The 16291-nt window shown below is 46.4% G+C and overlaps 1 long non-coding RNA gene across 1 annotated transcript; it reads left to right on the top strand.

The window, feature by feature from the left end:
- Positions 1–3978: 3978 nt before the first annotated feature.
- Positions 3979–14414, top strand: LOC309854596. The gene is made up of 2 exons (XR_014306313.1): positions 3979–4383; positions 8900–14414. It is a non-coding gene; the product is annotated as an uncharacterized lncRNA (long non-coding RNA).
- The last annotated feature ends 1877 nt before the right edge of the window (positions 14415–16291 follow it).

Genomic DNA, 16291 nt, shown 5'->3' with positions numbered 1-16291 from the left:
CCAGGGAGAGAGGGGAAAGGGGGGAGGGGAGAAGAAAAGGAGAACGTTTCCTCGCGGGGGTTGCAGGGTCTGCGGGGGCTCCGGGGCGGAGAGGCGAGCCGCCCGGTCCGCGGCTCAAGGCCGGCCAGCAAGTGGCCGGTCCCGCTTGGCCGCCGGCGAGCGAAGAGCGCCGTCGCTGCTAGCCTCCCCCTTCGCCTCCCTTCCCGCGCCACTCTCCGCTCCTCCTCCCCCGAGCCCGAGGCGGCCCCCGCAGGCCCCGGCGCTCCGGCCCTGGCGCGCTCCGGGGCCGACCAGGCGGGCGGGGTGGCGGAGGGAGTGGGAGCCAGGGCTCCGCAGGCCTGGGCCGCGTCTCCCTCTCCGAGAGACTTACTTCTGCTTTGCTTTACTGCACCCGGGCGGGGAAGGTTTTCCAATTGTCCGTCGGCCCGGGGAGCCGGCTCCCTCAGGGCCAGCTTGGGGCGGGTGGAAGATGGGCGAGGGCGCCGGGGCCAGGCAAGGTCTCTCGGAGCCTTGGCCAGGCCTGCTGAGGCCTGGGCCGTTCGGTCGCCTCGCCCTAGCCACCATCGAGCGGGCAGTTGGTGGGCACCTCCGCCCGGGACCGGCCGAGCGGACCCACAGCCCCCGGGGACCCGGCTGCCTCGAGACGGAAGGGCTCGGCTTGCCCGGAACGCACGCTACTCGCCCGAAGCGTGCACGCGTGCAGGGTCGGAGGTCATCGGGTTGGCCAAGAAAGGCCGGAGGAGAGTGGGGAGCGGCTCCCCACGGCCAAAGAGTGCAGAGTGCTCTGGGGGTTCGCGCGGCCCGGGAGAGGCGAGGGGCACAATTTTGCACAGCCCAAGCCGCGGGCGTTGGGACGGGGCGGCGTGTGGGCCCGCCCGAGGTCGCCCTCCCCGGACAGGCCGGGTCCCCGCCCTCGAGGCCACCCGTCACGCCTTGCTCGGGTTCCGCGCCCCCGCACGCCCTGCCGCGCGTCTCCACCTTCCCCCAGAGCGTGCCTGGGCGCGGGGCGAGGGCGAGGGCGCCGCGCAGGCCGCGCGGCCTGGTGAGCGGCGGGAAACTTGCACTGCGCCTGCCCGCGCGTCCCCGGCCGGCGGCCCTGCAGTCCCCGACCGCTCTTTGACAGCTCTCCGAGCCGCGAGAGGAGGAAGAGGAGGAGGAAGGGCAGAAAGGAGAGGAGGAGGTGGCGGCGGCGGGCGGCACATAAGGGCAGAGAAGGGGGAGGAGGGCTCATTGTCCGGTCCCCCTAGTCCAATTGATATGCTAATCCCTTTTCTGATGCCATAACAAAGAACACCTTTGCACTTTTAAAAGACTTTTGTGCCCTGGCTACAGAAGTTTATTATCCACTAATTAGCAACAACTTCTGGCAATGAGTTGGGTTACATTTTCATAAGCTCCAAGCCCGGGCGCTGAGGTGCGCGGGCAGGAGGAGATTTGCGCGCTTGGCAAACCTGAAAAAAACCCGAGGCTGGAAAGTAGTCGTGCGCTCAGATTCCTGGGCCAAGGGTGGGAGGCAGAGATCGGAAGCTCTGTTCTCCGAATGGACCGAAAGGTGTCCAGAAAAAGGTTTTCTGGGCGGGGGAAGGAGGGAACTGGGCCCAGGATGTTAGATGACCTTATATGATCCGACACTGTGGACACTGTCCGGAGAGCTGCGCGGAGGCGGCGGCTGCCGGCTGCCTTGCAGGTGTCCTGGTCCGGCCATCTGTTGGGGGAGGAGGGGTAAAAAGGTCCAGATGAATGTTCCAGCATTCGCCTCTGACCTCTCTAGCGTTTTTCTTTGCAGTTTGGACCTAGAATAAACCTCGGAAGCGGCCCATAGGCAGGAGAGGAACCCGCCGCCTAGGTTTCTTCCTAAGGCCTTCTCATCAGCAAGGCTGAAATTCCAGGGCTCAGGAAAGACGCAAAGCTGGCATGACCAGAGCCAGGATGGGAGTGGGGGATTTGCTGTGTTAAGGGCCCACCTGGGGTCGTCTGAAGTCGTCACCCAACAGAGCAGACCCTTCTGGCTAATCAGAGCATAGAGGAGCAGCTTCGCGGCAGCGCGACCGGTGCGCACCGCGTGACCCTGCCTCCCTCAGGCTTTGGCAAGACGTTGCCGATCTTTAACAGTCCCACATCCCAGGTCAATACACTGGAAACAGATAGAATGAGTATCATCTGGCGAGAGATAAAGGGCAGGGGGACACTGTGCATTCCTTCTAGTGCTTCCTAACAGAACGTTTATCTCTCGCCCCTAATAAAACACCGGTTCAGTGAGGCCTTCGGTCTGGGCTTAACTGCAGAGGTGTTGTTTTATTTTAGGTCATTCAAGACCCCACACCCAACATTTTGAGGGAACACACACGTATACATATGTATATGTACTTTTAATTTTTTTTAAAAAAATATCCCTCTTTCATTTTTGGTTTTCACTTTTTGCAAACGACCCCGCTGGAGGTATTGTTGGATTTTTCAAGCAGATGCCAGCTGGGTGCTGACGGCCTGTACGTCCTCCTGCGGCAGCAGAGGCGGCAGAGTCCGGTTTGATAAATGTTCAAGGTGAAACATGGCTTCAGAACCCCAGGGTGCTTTACCGTATAAGAGCGAATGTTCAGAATTCAGAGGCGGGAGGTGGCAAGTGATACTGCTTCATCCTCTTTCGATAGAACTAAATGTGGTTATCTGTAGTCCTAACCTCTCTGGTATCTGAATGCAGTGTTTCTGAACAAGCCCTGATAGAACCAGAAAATGGGGAGTTGGGGGTCCTGACTACTTAACGGAATATTGCTGCAGAAAATACAAGGAAGATACCAAAGATATTAATGGGATATTGGCTCCCATGATCTCAGGAACAAGAAAACAAAACCGAATTTCTCCCCAGCAGTGGCTTAGGGTGGAGTGAAGCAGGAAGTGGGTGACAAAATGCGGGGAAGAGGAGGTCTTTCTGTTATCACCCTCGCCCCCTTCTTTGAGGGAGAACAATGGCCCGGCCTGGGTATTTTGTTTTGTTTTTTGGTTTTTTTTTTTTTTTTTTGTCATTGTTGTTGTTGTTTTTCCTGAAAGAGAAACTGCGGGAAGGCAGAGTTGCTCTCGGTGACCCAGCCCTTTTAGAGTAGGGGGAAACCATACACACGACCCCCCTGACTACTGGGCAGCATCTTCGAGATCTGGACCCCTCAAAGACTCTCTAAGAGCTTAAAAAAGGGGGGGGGGGAGGGTGCTGGCCCTGTCGCCCAGTAAGGCCCACACAGCCTCCTCCGGAAGAAACCCTAGCAAAACCCAGAGACCTCAGAATTCGCCTGGCAGGGATGGGGGCCGGAGAGGGGGCGCGAACTAAAACCGCACACTCTCACATGATATGTCAGCCTTCCCACACCCCCTACCACCATATATCGTCTGATCACGGTTGATTCTGCTTGCATGTGTATTTCAGACTAAGGATGCATTTATTTATTTATTTAATCCTTCAGATCTTTCCACACAACAAAGAGATTTAATTCCTTTCCAAGGCGAAGAGTTGATAAAAAGGCTCCGTTTTAAAGCAATGAGGGAATCATATGACTGTGACCTTGACGTGTGAAGGGGGGGAGGGGCGGGTAGATTTAGGCCCAAAACCTTGGTCTCCGTTTCTGGGGCGTCCTAGGCTCTTTCTAAGGACACCAACAAGAAGGGAGGTATATTTTCAAAGGTTTCCATTAGCGGTTCATTCGTTAAAGTTGGGAACTTGGTATTTTCATATTACGTGAAATACATGATTTAATTATACTCCAAAAACAAATTAAGGACAGGCCTTCTACACAAATTGGAGGCAGCTAAATGCTCTTTTGTGCCTCCAGCCCTCGGGTTGTTATAGAGGCTGCTGATGCATGAGAAGTAAGTGACTGATTTAACTCATTGGGATGCAGGAAGCGACCTGCCCTCTTTTGAAAAAAAGTGAGGGAGAGAGAGAGAGCGAGAGAGGGAGGGAGAGAGAGAGAGAGAGAGTCTTCGAGCTGGAGAAGAGAGAGGGAGGGGACACGAGAGAAAAGAAGGAGAGAGAGAGGGAAAGAGAGAGAGAGAGAAGGGAGAGGGAGGGAGAGAGAGAAGAGAACGCAGAGGGTGGGAGGCAGGGAGGGAGACCAAACCCCCGCTTTACTGCGTTGAACGCTTCTGAATTTCAAGCAGAAAGTAGAAGGAGCCCCACTCGGCAATGAGCGTCTTTCCTTGGGCTGCGTGTGCAGAGCGTAGACAATGAAAATCTCCATCCCCCTCCCCCATCCCCGCTAGGCTACGAGATTTTTATTGTCGTTCCTTCTCAGCGGTGGAAGATGTGCAAAATCAAACCTATAGAGATGTGTACATATTTTTTTAACAAACAAATCAAACGGGCTGAGACGCGGATTACCCAAACGCTCACCGGCTGTAAGTACTATCTTTTCCTACGTTAGCCGTGCTCTGCGTCGCCGGCTGGGTTGGGAGTGTTCGCTTTGTGAGTCGGAGCGCGCGGGTTGTGTTTCGGTGTTTTTATTCACAGGGGTTTCCTCGAAGCTTGCACTTTCCGCACGTGAGCCAGTGAAGTGTTTCGCCCGTTTTGGGTGTGCGGAACAAGGCACTGGCAGTCTTGGATGCAGAGACTTGGGGCAGCGGGCGGGGGGCGTCGGGAGGCGCGGAGTGGAGGGGTTCCCGCGTTGCGAGCATCCTTGAGAGCCTCCCGCCCGGCTCCGGGCTGCAAGGTTGGTTGCCGGCACTGGATAGCAATCAGGTCATGAAGATCCCTTAAGCTCCCGCACTACCAGACGTGCAGGGGAGACGGGATGGAATTGGAAGGAGAGATCTGAGGAGGAGGGAGGGGGTGCGAGTACCCCCGGCCTAGAATGGAGTCCAGGGCCGCCGCTGGCCGGGCCCCTCGGCTTGTGGAACTTAGTCTGGCCGGGCTTGGTTGCTAGCTAGCATCGCGCCTTTGGTGGGTCTTTTAGCTATATCTCATATAAAGGATCTTCTTGTGACAAGGGCTGAGTGTGGGTGGCAGAGTGTGTCTCAGAGCGCCCAAGCGGGAGAAATTGTGCTTCTGGGAGAGGTATTTTTTGGCCTCTTGAAAATGTGCAAGAAGTCCGCGGGCCCACGCTTTCTTTGTGTGCCGGGCAGCGCCGAGCGCTTTGTGCTTCGCAAGGAGAAAATGGCGAGTCCTATTGTGTTTAGGCCATTTTCTTCCGGTACAAGGATTTTCCTAAGTTCTAAATACTTCATCGGAAAGTAGTCTTCTCGTGCCGGGAAAAGTGCGAATCGCCGAAGTTCGGCCCCATGGCCTGGCGTGGGTACCGACCTCAGTTTAGGCAAGAGCCTGTTTGCTTGCGGTTGGGATACTTGCATCAAAACAAAAATATGACCGGTTTGCGCAGGTCGGTGTCCTTCAAAGATCCGCAGCGGCTTTTAGGGATTCCGAAGATAAGCATCTGCGTGTGTGTGTGTGTGTGTGTGTGTGTGTGTGTGTGTAATACTTTCCCTGATAATCTGAAGGGAAAAATACAAGTCGAAAGACAATAAAATGTTTGGAGAGAGGAGGAAAGTTTTTTCTTTATTCTTTCACCCCCTGGAGGAAGCCCCAGGGGAGGTTAAATGTTACTCTGCTAGGTCAGTCTTTTGTTTTTTGAAACGAAGGTGAAACGTTATTTTGGACAGAAGAAATTTACTAAGTAGTCTTAACTACTACAGCATATGCTTTTTTCGCTTCAGTAGAAAGAAATACAGTGTTAGTGAAGGGATTTAATTCAATGCTCTTCGTGTTGCCTATATGTGTGTGATATGTCTATATCTTTCTATAAATAGAGTTGAAGAGGTTGGTTGTTTGGCTTTTTCCCCCCCTCAATTTGTCATTTTGTAAAAATTTCTGCACTTGTTAAACCATTTGTAAAAGTGAACAAGGAAGCCCAGACAAGAAGGTCTCTCACCTTTTTGGGAGAAAAAAAAAAATGCAGGTTGAAAAATACTATTTTCTATTTACTACAGTTCTTCAGACCCCTAAATAGAGTGGTGATTTTCTCAGCTCAAAAATAATGAAATGCAAACTTTTCCCATCTGCTTCCTGTACTCACAATTTGGTGGCAAGTATGGAAAAATGAAAACAACTGGAATGGGTGGGAGAACTCAAAGCCCCCCCCTCCCCGTGGCATTATCTTTAAATGTTATGGCATTAAATTGGTGCAGAAGCACTGTGATTTACATTTTTGAAAATGCACCACTGGCATCTCCCTTCATGTGGATCAAGACCATGGACAGCGAACTAATATTAAATCGCTGAGCAAAAAGGACTCTAGTAAAATTTTGTGACAGCAGAATGGGAGTTTATATTCAAATGTGTGGGTAGACAAAACAATGTTTTTGATTTTTAGAAAGAATTACACTTCTTTAGAGTTTTGAATTTCAAACTTATTCTACCAAGTTTCAAAAACAAACAAACAAAAAGAATGATTTATATATGCTATCTCAAATAGTATGTGTTCTTTACCCAATTAAAATGAGATGAGGTCTACCTTTTGTTACTGGTAAATAACAAATTTAAATCCATCCCTTTAAGATGTGGGCTGTTTCTTAAAAGGCCTTGAAGCAAAGTGAAGATAAAGAAATTTTACTATTTTAGGCTGGCATTACCTGAATGACACTAAGGCAAATTAAGTTGATTGTTATCAGTGACTGAATTTCTAAATGCATCAAATTGGAAAAATTAAATGCCACTTTGATAGACAGGAATAATATGAATGGAGATATAGTCCAGTTACATCTTCTACTCTGCTTTAGGCATTGTAGTCTATAACCAATAGTGCCATGTTGTGAGCAAACATTTTTTTCCAAGAAAGTTACAGATTTCTTTTTTATACATACCAGTCTGACTTGGGGCACAGGATTGATTCAATGAAGCTCTGTGTCAGAGATCAATTTATTTTGTTTCACACATTATTTGAATTGTCTTTATTTCTTTACAAAATTGAACTTCACTTAAAACCATTTCATTCGTGAATTACATAACATATTCAAAATTGCTCCTTTAAATTTCCAATTTTGTTTTCTTTGGGCTTATTCATAACCTGACTTCAGTGTGACTTCTAAAAGACTGGGAAATCATATAAAGCAAAAATAATATGCAGGTTTGAGAAAGTAAAATAGTTCATATCTAAATTTTAATTTTGAAATGACATCAAATTAAAGAGTTCAGCGTTTATGAATTAGGAATTAGACTTGGCAATAGACTAAAACTGCAGTTACCTGAATGTACAAATTCTTAAAATCAGATGCTACAAAGGTTTTAGACACACAGACACAAACACACACACACGCACACACATACATATCTTTTTGTTTATTTGTTTTTGAAAACCATCTCCAAAGTATTTGCAAAGAAAATGCAGTGATCAGGACCATGGTGAGGTCCCTGTGGCTTACTGAGTGGTGGCCCACGGGCTCTGGTTGGGACACAGAGTTTGGTTGAGAACAGGTCATTGTTTAGAAAGATACAGTCGTCCGGAATGGCATCGGTGATAAGATTAAGCCTAAACCTAAACCTCGGCCTGGGGATAGGATGTCGGCGGGGGGAGAAGAGGAGATGCAGATAAGCCCTGCTTCTGCTGCTTGCGCACATAATTAAAAGGCCGCCCCTCATCTGGAGCCTGGGCTCTGTCCGGCCTAAGGTGCTTATTTTGTAGTTACTTGGCCAGTAACTACATGTGTGAGTGACTAAGAGCCCAAGAGCTTAGAATTAGGGATCTAGATGAGATGTCCTAGGGGTGTCGACTCTTGTCTCCATTTTAAGGAGAGGCAACTGAAAATGGTGACTTTGGCTTGCCTTGAGCAAGTCTGAGCATTGATGGTAGGGCCGTAAGGAAGGACCAGAGAGACTGGGGGCACGACGTCTTAGGGGGGCTGTCTTTGGGCCACTACGTTGGCGCCAGGGGGTGTAGGCAAGGGCAGGACACTCGCCCTTTGCTGTACCCAGGCGCAGCTCTTGGGGGCTGAGCGCCTTCTGCGGCTCTTTGGTTTCAAGGACACAGCGAGCTGCTCAGGACTTTGGGAGCCAACATCTGTCTGACTGGTGACGTCAGCAGCCCGTGTAATCCTCTTGTGCTGAAGGCAGATGCCTTATTTGTTTGGCTGGAGCGAGCCATTAATCCCTAATTCTGGATCAGCAAGCGAGGGGGAAAGACCGGACCGCTCCGACCCACCCCCACCCACCCCCACCTCCCGCCCTAAAGCACCTTATACCACGGAAGCCTCTCAGCCTCCTCTTTCCTCCGCGAAGGCGCTCTACAGCGATTGAAAACGCTTTGGTTCTCTCCAGGTTTGATCAGGGCTGGCAGTTCTTTTTCCTTCGGATTTCTAGGGCTATGTGTATATGTAATTCTTTCTCTCATCGATCGTTTTCGATTTTTCTTGCTGGGACTCGTGGGTCTTGCAGTTTGCAGGGTCCTAAGCCAAGAAGGGGTGGAGATTGGAGAGTGCGGATGCAGAGTGCGGTGTGAGGGAAGGGTTGAGGAAGGAGAAAGGGGGCACAGAATGCGGAATCGGCTGGACTGCACGGAAGGATGTTCTGTGCAGGCATATTGACAGTTACAGCTCCCGACGTCTCTTCTCTGGCCGCTGCTGTGCCGCAGCGTCTGGCCCCCACCTCCCGGCTTCCGCTGCCGGGGACCTGCGCGCACCGCCACCGCGCCGCCCCCCGGGCTGCGTGCCCCGGGCTCGGCGCGCGGCGGGCCCCTCGGAGCTTGGCTGAAGCCTGGGGACGGAGGTCCTAGCCCGCCGTCTGGGGTCCCGTCCCCCCCATCACCTTATCTCCCTTGCTTGCTCCCTCCCGCTGCCTGTTCCCTCCCGCCTCCTGCTCCCCTCTCTCCAAGTCCCCCTCCCCCTCCTGCCGCCCTCTCTAATTCTGCACTGTGATTCTGTTTTTCAGGGGCGCGTGCTGGGGAATCTGCGCTGGACTGGCTCTCCGCGCTCTCTCCAGCCGCAGCTGGGATCTACGCCGCCCAGGGACCGTGGTGGTTGAGGAACCTTCCTTCCTCGGACGCCGGAGCCAGAGCGGGCCTTTCCCTTGGGCCGACCGCGCCGTAGGGGACGCCGCGAAAAGAGCCGCTGCGCCGCCAGCTCCTGCCCGCTGCTCAGAGGGCTCCGCCCGTAGAGGTCAACTCCCCTCACCCCTTCCTCTCTCCTGCTCGCCCTCCCTCCGCCCGGCCCAGGTTCCTCCAGCCTCCTGACTCTTGCCGCAGTCTGAGGAGAGCGCGTCGGCTGCGCTGTTCTGAGCCATAACCCCTAGCCGGGCCCAGACCAGAGGTCTGCGCTTCCCGGCAGTGGGGAAGCCTTAGCGGGCTGGCTTTTCTCTCTGCACCAAATCTGTAGCCAGACCAGATGGGCCGCCCAGCTCTCTCGGGACTAGGCAGGTGCGGTTGAGTTAATTTTTCCGCATTACAAAGAAAGACGACCCAGCCCGCCCTTGGACTCTCATCTCTTCCCCAAATCTCCCAACCGAAACCGCGGTAACGTTATCACAGGACACAGAGACTAGGCATATCTGCGTGTTTATCTTACACACGCGCGCGCATGGTTATTTTTCCGTCTATGTGCTAGATCTCATTCCCGACAGCAAGAAATGATTGACAAAGCTTTCTGCAGCAGAACGTGCAATGGCGCGGTCCTTAAAATCTGCCATTCCTTACAAGTGACTTAGAAGAGATGCAGGGCGAACCAACTCGGTTAATTGCCTTCAGGAAAATAACACGATTACGAAATTAGATCTGTACCAGAGGGGTAATTAACTTCGATCCACGCCGTCATTTGAAAACTAGATTTATAGGCGAATGTATGTTTTTAGGTGTGCTGTAAATGGCATGCAGATATATGCATATGTATACGCAGACACATGCATCGTCTACACTTCCACCGAACAGACTAATTAGCAGCGGCTCTGGCAGCTGTGGCAGGAGGCGAGCTGAGACAGGAGCCAGGCTTCTGAGTTATGACTCTGGGGGAGTCCTAGAGACTCAGAGCCCAGGGGAGGGGGAAGGGCAGGAGGAGAAGAGGTGTATTCGCAGTGGGTCAGTTACTTGCCGGATCAAGATCAGACTCTGCCCTCCGTGTTCACAGCGGACCTTGATTTAATGTCATACAATTAAGGCACGCGGTGAATGCCAAGAGCGGAGCCTATGGCTGCACTTGAAGGACACCAGAGCGTCTCAGGACGAGAAAAAGGAAAAGGCAATCACAAGGGGGTTTGAGAGGTAGTAGAACAAACTCATCGTTTGCCGCATAAAGACCCTCAAACTGATTCCAGAACCATCCTAGTATTCCCAAAGTAAAACGGTCATAGTTTTCACCAAAAGCCTTGGAAATCTGCAGGTGCATCCCCGAAAGAGATTTTAGGAGAACTTCAGTGACAGGAGCTTCCGCGGTCAAGAGAGCAGGAGTTCCCGTTTGTGCACATATTCTAGAGTTGAACTGTTTAGAAAGCAGAGGTTCTTTAAAGATCAAGTAGGATGCTTGCATTCTGGGCCAAGCTGCGGAAACACAACAACAGAGAGGATAATAATGTTAATGGCGCCCTCATCACATTGCATAAGAAACCTCAAATGTCTCAGCTCCTTCGGGGAACCCCCCACCACTACCACCACTGTCCCCCATCCCCTCCCCTCCTTTTCTCCTCCTAGTATGCAGTCTGCCTTGCCCGGCTTTAGAAAGCCAAGATAATTTCCTTGTATCGACGTAGTCACGATGGCCAAAACAGTAAAAGGAGTAGGACAAGGGAAAAAGGCCAGGCCTGAAAGTTTAGAAGGACTCGGCAAAATAATGTATTTGCAAGCCAATGAAATGGACTTTGTTAAGGTAGTCGTTCTGCACCTCGGCCTTGGAGCCAAAAGCAAACCCAGGCTACGACAGCGAGCCTTGATAGATGTCTTTGTTCTGCCTTGGCCTGCAGGGGCAGGGAACAAAGAGAGGAGCTGAGAGAGGATTCACCAAAGTGGCCGCGCCCTTCGCTCCGGGTGCTGTCCGCGGTGCTGACCTTGGCCTTCTCCTCTCTGTAATGTAACCAAACAGCGATAGGACCCACCCGCCCCCATCCCAAAGAATAACAGAATATTAGGTAATTTGAAAAAAGAAAAAGAAAATTAAAAACAGAAATACCGCATACAGCAAAACGTAATATTTTACCAAAATAGTCCACTCTAGATGTTGCCACACTTGACTGGCCCTTTTCGGTCTTCCTGTAGTTAATGCCGTTAATGTACGTATATTGGGAAACAGTTTCCCCTTATTTAGACTGAAACCCGAATCTAAGCAATGGGCGGGACTTGCAAGGAGAATGAGAAGAATGAAGGCTCCATTTTTTTTTCTTTCTTAAGTCATCTTCTTTAAAACAACAAACTTAAAGTCCTCAGCTGCGTACCTAAGCAGTGCCAGTGTGGTCAGTAAAGGGACGCGCGACGGACTCAGTTGTGGACCTCAAGATTTACCAGGAAGGGACGGGATGGGGACTGACTAGGTGAAACCAAGCGGGAGCCCACCCAGCAGGCCCTGCCGCCTCAGGCAACAAGGGCAGCCTTCCTAGGCAGGTCCAGAGCTCCAAGCTTTGCAGACCTCGCTGATGGGAGGCGCTTGCTCAGCGCTTCCTGGCCGGCGGGAGGCACTGCAAGCCAGAAGACCTGAAAGCCGCACTGCGGAAAAACTGACTACAGCATCCTCCTCCTCAAAGCTCCGGCAGTTGGAAAAGGGCAGGTTGGCTTACTAAATGGCAGGCAATGAAGATTCTCTTTAGGAGTCGAGGGGCGTATTGGTCAGTATTCATATATTCAATAAATCTTTAAATCTCACAGCATATTTCATTGTCTTAGGTATTGAGAACATTAAATGTAAATAATAAAACTTTAAACATCTTAACGAAGTAATGAATCAAAGAGGGGAGAGAGAGACAGAGGGAGAAACAGAAAATCAAATAATTTGTAGCCAGCCTGAGGTCTCAAAAGAAATTGCTACATATTTGCTTGCATTAGTTTATAAATCCACAAACATAAAAGATGTTAAAATTAGGTAAAACAATCCAGATTGGCAATAGAGACAGCAAGACCAGTTTTGATCCAGATATGGAAGTGGACCACAAATGGGTCATACATTTCATCAGATTCATTCTTTTACACCTGGATGGTGGAGATACATCAGATGAATCTGAAAATAAAGTTGTGAAGCACAACATGCTCAGGGAATAGTCTCACTTCCTTCCCTTAGGGTGGATTTTATTTATTCTCCGATTTTAGAACTCTGTGAGTTAGGTCTTTCATGTCCATTGGTGACTTGTTTATATTTCACTTTATATAATTTAGGAGGGAATGAATAAAACACACTTTTAAAAAGGGGTGCTACTCAAATCATAAAAGGAACGTGTTAGGAAGCATTCCTCTCGTGCCAGTTAGGAATAGTCACTGGTAACTGAAATGGGTTTAAAGCATTACACGTTATCATGGAAGCTTATTGCATTCCAAATTCATGCAACTGCACAGATCTCCTGCACCCACATTCACATGGTTACCTCATGAAGCAATAAGAGCCAAGGTTGCAAAATACTTTTGCCTTAGTTGGGTTATAATTCATATTACATAAATAGAAACACATCTAATCCCCCTCACACCAATCCTTCCTGTTTAGGACAACCTAAGCTTGTCCTCCAGAAAGCGTAATAAGTTTTAAAATTACTTTTTAAGTAGATATGAGATACATTATACGAAACAGGTAAAATACCATTTAAATAAGAGAACACACTATTTAGTGTTCTGGTTACAGCAATTAAATCCAGATTGGCTATCAATCCATAATAGTTCTAGATTTTTAAGACTATTTTACTTTCTATTTATTCTTAAATTAATCATCGGCTTAATGTCTATGGACAATTTGCTATGAAATTCTATGCTCAGCATTTTTTCCAATAAAAGAGTTTAAGCTTCGCAATTGGGGAACTTTAGCATAGTATGCCAGGGAAGCCCTTTAACAATCACAACTTTCATTTAGTGGTCTGAAATTAAAGTTTCTCGGAATAATTTAGGAACAACTTGACCCTTTAAGATACTCAATGACAACCCTCCAGGGAAATAGTACGTTTCCTTCCTGGGAAGGAGATGCTAGCGCAGTGCACCAGGGACTTATACCCTGGCAACAATGCCAGAGCGCCCTCTGCTGCCAGAAAGAGGCAGGACGCCAGCTACAATATCCAGATGGCAGAGTCGCCATCAACAGTGAAAGCACTAAGCTCTTAGGAACATTTAATCTGTGAAATTTAAAAGCTCTCATCATATTGTACTTTTGAAGGGGCCACCTGACTTTGATTCTGAGGACTCCTTGAATAATTTTCTTATATTTCTGTAGGGTAGTGAAGAGTCAAATGTTCCAAAGTTTTCAGTCAGTCTATAGTTAAATTTCTTCACACTTTCTTTAAATTTATATGGAAATATGAAATTGCAGATCGAGTTAAAATCCTTTGTGCTGAATCTATGAGTAGAGAGACTCCTAGCTTCTCCAGATAAACTAAGATCTAATAAAGGGAAAAAATTAATTAAAGGTATCTAGTGCAGATTGTTACAGGACCAAGGTAAAGAATCATTTTCTTGTTTTGATAATTAACCCAGATTTTTCTCAGGATTTCAGTTTGGGAATAAAAAATGAATTATATTTGAGGAAGAAGTTAAAAATTTTGTTTCACCCTAATATGTATATTCTCTTTATCCTTGAAATTTTTTAAAATGAATTTATATCCATACTTGGCTTAGAAAGATTTCTTTAGAAAAGAATGCACTCTGAGTATGAGTGATTTGATATGTTTGCAACATAGGCAAACTCATAAGAAGGGATATTTGCATTAAAATTGAGTTTTTTAGTATGGAACAATCTCTTCTTAAATGAAATGGTGGACATTTTTAAAAAGGTTAAAAATTCTTTTTCATTTTTTTATGTATTATAGGGTTTGTATTTATTTTTTAAATGTACAGCCATATTAATTTAATGTTGTGAATTTCAAAATTACAGCTTATTTCTAAACACACACACAGATCTTTGTCATGAAGACTATTGTTGAATATATCAGTGCTAATGTAATAAAGTGTTTCTATTAATTCTGTGATTGTTAAATAAATCTTGTAAAATAAAGTTCTACTTATTTTATGGTGTCAGAATGAAATAGCTATCTAATATCACTTATTTAATCCTATTTTAAATGAAAATTCTTACAAGAATATTAAGCTATAAAGTTGTTGACAGTATTAAGCTAAAATTTTAAAAATTATATGATTTTATAACTTGCTATAATAGAAAAAAGTATTGGTTAAATATTAAACTAAGTTAAATATTTGGCCAACTATGTAAAATTCCATATAACTAGAGGCACATTTTTCTTCTGAAAACTACTTCTCCAAAGAATGTATTTATAAATTCATAGCACGATAATTGAAATAAAGAAAATTTTTAGAATTTTTAAAAAATTTTTAGAATTTTTATATTTTTATTCTAATCATTCTCTTAAAAAGCTAAATATTAAATTTCTTTTTGCTCAATCTACATTTCTTTCTAAATAAATTAATATTTTACTTAGGAGAGAGTTTATGCAATGACATAGTTTTGCTATGTTCTTAATAGTTATTATAATAAATTTAAAACCAAATTTTAAGCAAATAAAATGCATAATACAGATCAAAACATTTTCTTTCTAACTCAAAAACCGTTTGTTCTATACTTTTTTAAGAAATACAAGAGAACAAACTAGAAGAGCTTTCAGAAGTGCAAGAGATGCTGCCCATGCACCAATGTCTGCTGTTCAAATTTGTATGTAAGGATTTTTAACCTCTTCTAATTTTGTATCTGCACAAGGGTAACAATGTAACTAAGACACTCCTCCTAACTTCCGGCTATTTAGAATCCAGGAAACATTCACTTCCATAAGAGAACTATTCGTCTACACAGTATACTTATGAGAAACATGACTACAATGAAAGCAACTAATTACTGATACTTTTATTCAAGAATTAACCACAACAATAATTGTGCCCCTTTTTACTCCCACTCTTGGATGAAATTAGTATGCAATTTAATATTTGCTGACGACAAAAATCAAAGCCGTAATCGCAGACTTCAGATTAGAAAGAACAGGCATCAGCGCCCTGGGTATTTTTTTCCCCAGTGTTCACACTCAGCTGTCGCTGCAATTTCCATCAGCTGCTCTTAAGTAAGTAGTACAATATAGAAATATGACTGAGTAGGAAGTGATAATATGATGCTGTATTAAAGATGGAATAAAATTAGAATGTCAACAAATGGGAATTATCTTTTAGAACACCAGTCGTTGCAAAGTGCAGGGAAAATATTTACGTTGAAGACCAAATAACCAGGAAACTAAAAAAGCCCAGTATTGGGGCGCCTGGGTGGCTCAGTGGATTAAGCTGCTGCCTTCTGCTCAGGTCATGATCTCAGGGTCCTGGGATCCAGTCCCACATCGGGCTCTCTGCTCAGCGGGAGCCTGCTTCCCCTTCTCTCTCTGCCCGACTCTGCCTACTTGTGATCTCTCTCTCTGTCAAATAAATAAATAGAATATTAAAAAAAAAAAAAGCCCAGTATTGGAAGCAGAAGATACTACCAAGGCAAAATAGGGGGGAATGGAAGAAAATGATCTTTGAGATCTGTGGAGAAAAACAAAAAAGAGTTTGACTTCAATTTTGTTTTTAATATTTCAATAGAAGATATTTATTTTGGATTGATATTTACTTAGTAAGGATTATTAGCTATCATCTCAGGCTTCTTCACTGGAATATGTTGCAATTTTGATCTTATTCTGTTAAAGAAAGAAAAAAATTAGAAATCAAATGAGCAAAATACTTTATTGTTCAACTCTTATCCCATGGATTGAAAGGCAGAATTCTGCTTTTCCTCTTCTGATTGTTGGTCAAATTTTTTAATTGTAAAGAAAACATTAATTTCAATATAATTGTATAATGTGATATAAATAATTGAATTATTATAATATAGCATATGTTGGGCAAAAGTATCTTCCCCTGTCAATTTGTTTAAGTACAAAACAGTGGAACTTAAAAAAAAAAAAAAACACAGCAACAACTTTGAGCAAAATGTTCCTGACTGATTTCAATGTTCTATGTAGTAGTCACAATCTATTTAGACAGCCAGTTTCCTTAATTGGAACCTTCTCAAGAGTTCCCAGTAGGCAATGATAGTGTGAGGAGTGAACACTGGGCTGATGTGCTAAATGCTGAGAACTTTGGCCAAGGTCTACTCAAAGGCTACGAAGTTTGAACTGCTATGAAAA

This window comes from Mustela nivalis (assembly GCF_964662115.1).
Source record: "Mustela nivalis genome assembly, chromosome: 2".
In the NCBI taxonomy this organism is placed as follows: Eukaryota; Metazoa; Chordata; class Mammalia; order Carnivora; family Mustelidae; genus Mustela; species Mustela nivalis.
This window is presented reverse-complemented; position numbering and strand designations above follow the sequence as displayed.